Source organism: Uloborus diversus, chromosome 5, assembly GCF_026930045.1.
Source record: "Uloborus diversus isolate 005 chromosome 5, Udiv.v.3.1, whole genome shotgun sequence".
NCBI classification, from domain to species: domain Eukaryota; kingdom Metazoa; phylum Arthropoda; class Arachnida; order Araneae; family Uloboridae; genus Uloborus; species Uloborus diversus.
In genome coordinates, this window is record NC_072735.1 from 143,450,868 (window position 1) to 143,459,138 (window position 8,271).

Consider the following 8,271-nt stretch of genomic DNA (forward strand, 5'->3'; position numbering starts at 1 on the left):
AACTACAAAACAGTGAACGAAATCTTTGCTGACAAGGCGTTGAAGAAAATAAAGAATCATCTCTGGTATCTGTCTGAAACACTGGTTGGCCTAGCTTTTTTTGATGAACGTGTCTCAGATGAAACCAAAACTCAAATGGTGAGTGCTTTACAAAATGATGGACAGAAACATTTGAAAAAAAAGAACTACCGTTGACCTAGAAGTCATATCTACAAAACGTTTGGACAACTTTGTCACGTCCAACACCATGGACTTTTTCAGAACTCTTGAACTTGATACAATTTTTTTAAGAAAATCCAGTTCAAACATGGAAACAAGATGAAGTCTTCAAGAAGAATAAGGCTACTGTTAAGTCTTTAAGAGTTGTGAACGACATTGCTGAGCGGGGAGTAGCTCTCATCGAAGAGTTCAACAAACTTATTACTGCTCAGGAAGAACAGAAACAGTTCCTGTTACTTGTAGTGAAAAATTTCAGGAAGCAATTTCCAGACAGAAACAAACAAACATTGATTAAAATGTAGTTTCAAAGCTGTGTTTTTGAAAGTATCATAAACATTAAACAATCAAATAATTTAGCATGTAAGAATTATCTAAGTCTTACTGAATTTCGTCAAAGGTTGAATGAGAACAAATGTTATTGTTAATGGTATATTGTATATGTTATGTTAATGTATATTATTGTTGTCATACTTATCTATTATCTATGTAATACTATTTTCACATGTATTTTAAACCTAATTTTGATGAAAAGTTAACATGTCAAGATTATTATGTTTAAAATAATAAAGGAAGTTGAAATCCAGTTTTGAGGGGTTTTTTTTGAAAACCCCATAAGTTTAACCAATGGTAGCAACCCCTAAATATTGATCAAAAATTCTGAAAAAAATTACACATTCTTCCTTAGGTACAAAGACTAAAATAAAGGGGTGAGCCAAAAGAAATCTGACAAAAAATTTTTATGGTAATGATAAGCATCACCCTAATATATATATATATATATATATATATATATATATATATATATATATATATATATATATATATATATATATATATATATATATATATATATATATATATATATATATATATATATATATATATCAAACTCATTTACTAGCAAACGAAACGAGGATATTGTACTTTACTGAACGAAACTTTGTGCAATGGGAATAACTACACAACAAATATAACAAAATTTTAAGCTAAAAAAAGTATTAAAACTAATTATATAGTTAATTTTGAAACATTACCCGAACATCTCTTCCTAATCTTAATGAAAAAGATGGTCATTATAATCACACTAAAGTTAAAGCAAATGAAGATTATAAAAATTGAAAATATAAGCTGTTTCCTTAGTAAACCGCAAATGCATTTCAATATGAAGAAATTTTCTTTAAAAAAACCTGTACTTGGATTAGCACATGAATGATTTGCACAATCTTATTTCCAGGCATTCTTAATATTATTGATACTGTAAACTTGGTACATGGCACTAAAGACATTTGTAAAAAACTGAAAGAACCGATAGTTTTGCTTTCAGTTTATGTGGAGATTTAACAAAAAAGCGGTGCACTAAACCAGAAAAAAAAAACAAGTCTAACTGGTGAACTAACTTAAGCACACTGATGTGCAAAAATTAAAGACGAAAAGATTATGATTTTAGTAAAGCAATTATAATATGTATGAGATCTCCTTAGAAGTAATTAATGACAGAATGTTTGCATCGAAACAAAGCACTTCAATGGGTACTTAAACGCATTAAAAGAGGTATAGGAGTTGCTAAAGATCAGCAGGGAACTGCATTCTATCAACAAAAAAAAAAAAAAGAAAACAATAAAATAACAGCGGAATATAAGTATAATTTTTGTTAAAAACTTGTTTATGAAGTAATATTCTATGAATTGTTTAGATTAAGGAAAGTAAAGTGCCTCCACTTCCCACACAAATAAGAAGCATTTCTAAAGCGTGATATTGACAAATATTTCTTTTAAGAAATCGGTAAGCAAATAAGATTAAAATAGTAACTTTTTTTAAAGCAAATAAATCTTTTAAATCTTTGACCTGCCTCTTAAAGCTAACGAAATACCAGTTTTTTTTTTCTTACATTTCTGAGTATTTTTCTCTTGATTTGCTTTATTTTTATCATCATTTTTATTAAAGTTTTTTTTCCTTAACTTTCTTGTACACTTAATAAACACAACTAAAGCAATCTACGCTATATTAACCACTGCAACCACTTATTATCACAAGCTTATTCTATAAATAATATTTTTCATGGGCATTGCGGCTCTTAGTGGTGATATTGAGCACGTAAGAGTATTGAGCACGTAAGAGTTATGAGTTCAGAAAAGGATGCAAAAAGTTAAGCGTCATTGTTTCATTCAAAGATTTTGAAGTAGCCCCCCCCCCCCCCCCCCCCGAAGCCCGAAGCTGATAGCGTCGTCACCAAATATACTCCGTTTAGCAGTTAAGTAATGTTCCTAGAGACAGAAAGAGTGGACATGTCTGGAATTATTTAAGGAATACTTACGTCTTTAATTCTTATTGAATTTCCAGTTCTGTAGAATGTTGACTACCAAGTCTTCTCCCCTCCGCCTTTTTTAGGTCGGAAAAGACCGTTAAAAGAAACATACATCACTGCGTCAGTCGTCAGCTCGTGATTTTATGGGATCAGTGCTTTGGTGACTGGTCACTATCTCCGTTTATATCAAAACCAATCCACCCATCGTTCTGGATAAGTAGCAAAGAAAATGCTACACTAATCAAAAAAGCCATGCATTTTTACTTCCTTTTACAAAAAAAGGATGTATTGTATTCGCGAAAAAGTTTTCACTCAAAAATCGACCTTAATTTCCATTTTGCTCACCCCCGAATGCATAACTCAAAAATGGTATGTCCTGGAAAGTTGAAATTTGGTACGTAGACTCCTAGTGGGGTCTAGTTGTGCACCTCCTTTTTTGGTTGCATTCGGGAGTTTCTAAAGGGGTCTTTTGCCCATTTTGGTGGGGAAATTATTGTTAATTTTGATGTAAACTCAAGTGGTGTTACAATTTGGCGGACACTTGGCGATTTATTCTATAATAGTTATTTACTCCTCTGAGGGGTTTTTTTTTTAAATTTTATGTTAATATATTGACACCTCTATAATTTAAATAAAAGCGTGATTTTTTCTCTACTCTTGAAAAAGCAAATTAAATAGTTCGTTGGTACGTACTTCATCCAATATAGCAAAAAAAAAAAAATTAATATTACTTTCTTTACAGTTATATCGATCAATAGTGTCAGATTTTAATTTCATACTATAAAGATTTGAAATTTAATTTGCACAGGCTTTGCTTGCTATAAAAAAAATGTTCTAAAATGCTTCTTTATTACTCATTTATAACCTGCACAATATTAAATCCTTTTCCAGCTTAAAAAACTTAATAAAAACCTAGTAAACAAGAAATAGTTCGCCATTGATATAAAATTTTAAATATTTATCTTTTGATTTTATGCAAATTCAATAATGTAATTTTTAAAGTCATTTAATCATCCTTGACATGATTTACTAACACATAATTGAGAATAAATTCCCGTGAATAAAAAGCAGAAAAAGGGAAAAAAAGGGGGGGGGGAATACGAATTTCTTGAAAAGAGCAAATTGTTACGTCAAGAATAGAGGAAACCAAAACATGATCTTTTAAGTTAGCGGGCTTTATGTTTAATAGAAAACGAATGAAAGAAGGAACGGTGACATAATCTAAGGAAAGAGCAAACTGGTCCTAAAAATAGAGAGTTACTTGGTTCCTCCAAATAAGTGGGAAGTAATTCTTCATTCAATGTGCCATACTATAATTAGTACTACAAAGTACAGATATTGAACAAAAGCAAGAAACAGAAATCGAATTTTCTTGCAGAAGCCGGGAACTTCTCTCAAAACTTGCTCTTAAGACATCAGAATCTTCAATGTCTGGATGTTGATATCTAAATGCATTATTCATTTTTCGCAATGTTTACCTCCTACAAAAGCGATGCGAATTTCATCAAAAATAACGAAAGCTTTTATGCCGAAAATTTGTTGTTTCCAATATCATTTTAGAAACTTTAAATCCTTTAAAATTTTTGAAAGTCGACCATTGAAAGATTGAGTGAAAATAATGAGCTTTTTTTTTTATTGATCATCAAATTTAAAAAAAAATGTTTACCAAAAAGTACTTTCTGTTATTATCTATATTTTTTGATAAGTATTATGAGACAGAATATACTTCTTTAAGAAACTCGCCGACTTGTTTTATATTTCTTGTACGTGTATTGGCAGTGAAATTCAGATGTAATAAACATATTTTTCAAATTGAAACTATAAATTTGCATAAGTTCATATTACATGAATTTGGGGCTATCAGTTTTTTTTTCCCATTATTCACTAGCTGTGTCGACTACTTTGCATGGTCTACCTTGAAAATAAAAGTTATGTCATGTAACGCAACAATTTGACTTGGAAAAATAATCTATAAAATTTCCCGACAGATCGCGAAAAAATATCAAAAAAGGAAAAATATTAGATCCCCCAGTTATAGAAAAAGCAGCAAAACAAGAGCAGGAATTTTATTTGCTCACACTCGAGGACAAAAGGCAAAAGATCTCTCTTTTCAATAATTGTATGCACGTTAATTAAAACTGAGCTCGCGGCGGACGACGAAGTCCCAATTTAATATCGATGTTCATGTTCATTTACTTAAAAAAAGCTTATAACATTTCTCCTGGTGATTTTACAGTCTTGGTGGTTTTGAAATAAAACACACGTAAATCTACTTCAGGGGTTTTTTCGTGGGCTTTCGAACGAAACTCAAAAATCAAAACATTTCAATAATTATTTCGGGAAGAAAGAGTCATTTAATGTCCCTTCCGGGTCCTAAATTTTAATTTTGAACGGTTCGGCTCTTCTTCGGAGTCGAAAACTCACCTACGTTACTTCTCCAAAACCCAAGTACCTTTTTTAATCGAGTTTCAACGTAAGCTGTGGGAATTGTATAGGGAATATACACACATACATATATATTCTGTTTTATTTATATAGACAGCTTAAAAGTTATACTATATTCTTCTTCAGTTTGCTAAGAACTTCCAATATTGGGTCTATAAATATTTAAGAAACTAAAGAAATATGAACTTATTTGTTTGGATCTAATAAAACTGATATTACATTTTCTAGAGTTCCAGAGTATGTTTAGAACTTTTGATCGATTATACGGAAGTAGGTTACATCGTTTATAATACAGAAACACGTAAGCATCATTTATATCTATTGCCTAGTGAACAGTGATAAACAAAATAAATACTTTAAAACATCAGTGGCAATGAATGGTTTTAAAATATGATTCGAAAATGTGTTAACAGAATAATTATTCGATTCTAATCAGTTCTCATAATTGTTAGTACTATTGATCATTTACAATTGACTATATGGAACAGTGTTTCGTATCTCGTACATTATTCATAAGCCATTTATTAATCTGTCATTCACAAATTCAGTGAAATTTGTACTATGTATCGCACATCTATTACAACACCGCCAAAAGTCAAAAATTGTCGATTTTGAGTTATATACACGTAATGTACTCGGTGTGCGATATATTTTGGTATAAAATTTTTCATTTTTCCGTAATAATGTTACGGATTCAAATATACATGATTATACGTTATATATCCACGCTTTACAAACAATAAATAACAATAATTTATACTTTTTTGACACTAAGATAAAATTAAGAAAATCATTATTACGTAAAAATACTCTTTAATTAAAATATCTGATTTTCAAATTAAAATGCTGAGAGTGAAGATTAAAGTATTGCTCGCAGCCCGTAGGATTCGAACCTATACGGGGAAACCCCAATGGATTTCAAGTCCATCGCCTTAACCACTCGGCCACGACTGCCTGTGTAAGTAATAAGAAAGCAAAATGTGAATCAATCTCTTTTTTTTTTTTTTTTCATACTCCATCTAATAAGATGGCTATATATTTTGCATAATAAAGGAAGTATTGCAATCGTGAAAGTGTTTTCCCCCGGATTTCGGACTTAACTTCCAATTTTCTTATCCTCGAATGAATGTTGAGAGGTTTTTTCGGCCCGTTTGCACTTGCATATGCAAGGAATGTGGATCAAAGTGAAATAGAGAAATATTTATCCTGCTTTTTGCACCTCCTAGCTGGCAATATTTTAAGTATGACGTAACGCATGTAGTTCATTTCAATCAATAAAAAGTCATCTTTGACGATCAAAGCATACGAAGGAAGAAGCAGTTAAGAAAAATTGAAAATATATATATTTCATTCTACCTCTAAAACTTTCAATGTTATTTTCAATTGATTTTTCTTTTTTTAACATTTTTAATGTTTATTGAAAGCTACTGATATTCAGCGCATTATAATTAATAATAAGCTTATTTTTATTTGAACTGTCTTTTTTCCAATTAGTCATATGCATGCGGGACAAAGTGGATGAGCTAAAATAAAATTATTTATTTCATTTACCGATTCAATTATTTATAAATTACTTACTCATGCATTTACTTATCAATTCATATGCTTTCCTTCAGTCAAATGTTTCTTTTGTATCCATTCATTCTCCTATTTTCTTATTCATTAACTTTTTTATTCAATCATTTATTAATTCTCATTCATTAATCAATTTTTTAGTTATTTTTTCGTTTATTGTTTCTCTATCAATTCATTTATTCAATCATTATTTTAAATAATCATTAATTTGGTCTAACATATTTTTAACAATTATGGAGAAAATCTTTCTTTAGAAAAATATTTTATTATTTCCTTTTTTCCTTGGGAAAACAGTCTGAAAATTTTCCATCTTTTTTCTAACGTACAAACTTACTGCAAAAAATGCAAAATAATGCCATTTTAAAAGTCAAAAAAAAAAAAAAAAAAGTTTCTTCTTTTATTATGTACTGTAATTTCAAAACAAGTTTCCAATTTGTTCATTAAAAAAAAAATGGTAAGTTATCTAAATTATTTCACTTCCCCCTATTTCCCTAATACCTAACACATGAACGGACAAGACCGAATTCGAGTTAATTATCACGAGTTTTTTCGTCACGTCTGTATGTGCTTACGTCTGTGCGTATGTATGTATGTCAGTTTATACGTAGACTCTGAGTTTGTCTATTTGTGCACCTCCCCTTTTGGTTGAAACCAAATGTTCTAAAGGGGGTTATTACATCATCTTGGGGCAAATCAGTGTTAATTTAAGTGATATTATAATTTTGTACTGCAGTTTTTTCAAACATTAATTACCATCTGTTTCGTTGTTGAACATAATTCTAGAAATCACGTATTGTTTTGTAAACGTAATTACTCACAATATTTACGAATACAGAATGCAAACATAAACTATAATGTTGCTTGCTGAACATTCATTTAAATTTATAATGAAGTGTTTCAAAACATGCGAAAAACATTCCAACGCAGACGGTAGGATTCGAACCTACGCGGGGAATCCCCAATGGATTTCAAGTCCATCGCCTTAACCACTCGGCCACGACTGCTACAGGCAACAGGTGTATCAGAGTAGAATAAAACATACTCTGCTTTTCAATGTTAGATTTTACGACATTTCTTATTAAAATTGTTTATAGAAGAATAAAATAAAAAGTAAAACAGTCTGCAAAGGTGCATAAATAATTTTTTACCAATTTTTAAAATAAAAAGCAATCTATTTTTATGCAAAATGAGTAAATAATTTTAATGCATTAATACTTTTTGACTTTTATGTAGTTTTATATTTAAGCCGATTACGTAGAGATAATACAGGGTTAAGCTAAAGCCAGGGGTTAAATTTTCTAGTGTGTACATGTGTTCACAATAGAGAGTCTTATCAATAAACAAACGACTTAAACGGATTTGACTTACGTCCATGGGGGTTCTTTGAATCGTAGGCGTGATTTACGTAAGAGAAGTTGCTTATTCTTGATAATGTCTCTTTCGTTTTCGAGTTAGCGTAATGGCGATATTTGACCGCACCTTATACTATTTAATAATTCGCAACTACATAGCTCACAAGTTTCTATGTACTCCTTTTTTTTCGTTTTTTTCCAAAAAAAAAAAAGGAAAACTCTTAGAAAGGATCGGAAAACTCAAAGGAACTAAATTAATCTTGAAATATCTAAAAGAGCGTTTTTTGGAAAAGATATCAGTACTTATGTTTGCGTTAATTGTAAATTATTTGTGCATCATTTCGAATATTTTGAAAATAAGTTCCTCAACTTTGC

At 30.2% G+C, this 8,271-nt stretch overlaps 2 non-coding genes across 2 annotated transcripts; both read right to left on the reverse strand.

The window, feature by feature from the left end:
- Nucleotides 1-5,841: 5,841 nt before the first annotated feature.
- On the reverse strand, nucleotides 5,842-5,923 carry Trnas-uga (transfer RNA serine (anticodon UGA)). Its single transcript has one exon. It is a non-coding gene; the product is annotated as a tRNA-Ser (tRNA).
- Nucleotides 5,924-7,466: 1,543 nt separating this feature from the next.
- Trnas-uga (transfer RNA serine (anticodon UGA)) lies at nucleotides 7,467-7,548 on the reverse strand. The gene has a single exon. It is a non-coding gene; the product is annotated as a tRNA-Ser (tRNA).
- Between the last annotated feature and the right edge of the window lie 723 nt (nucleotides 7,549-8,271).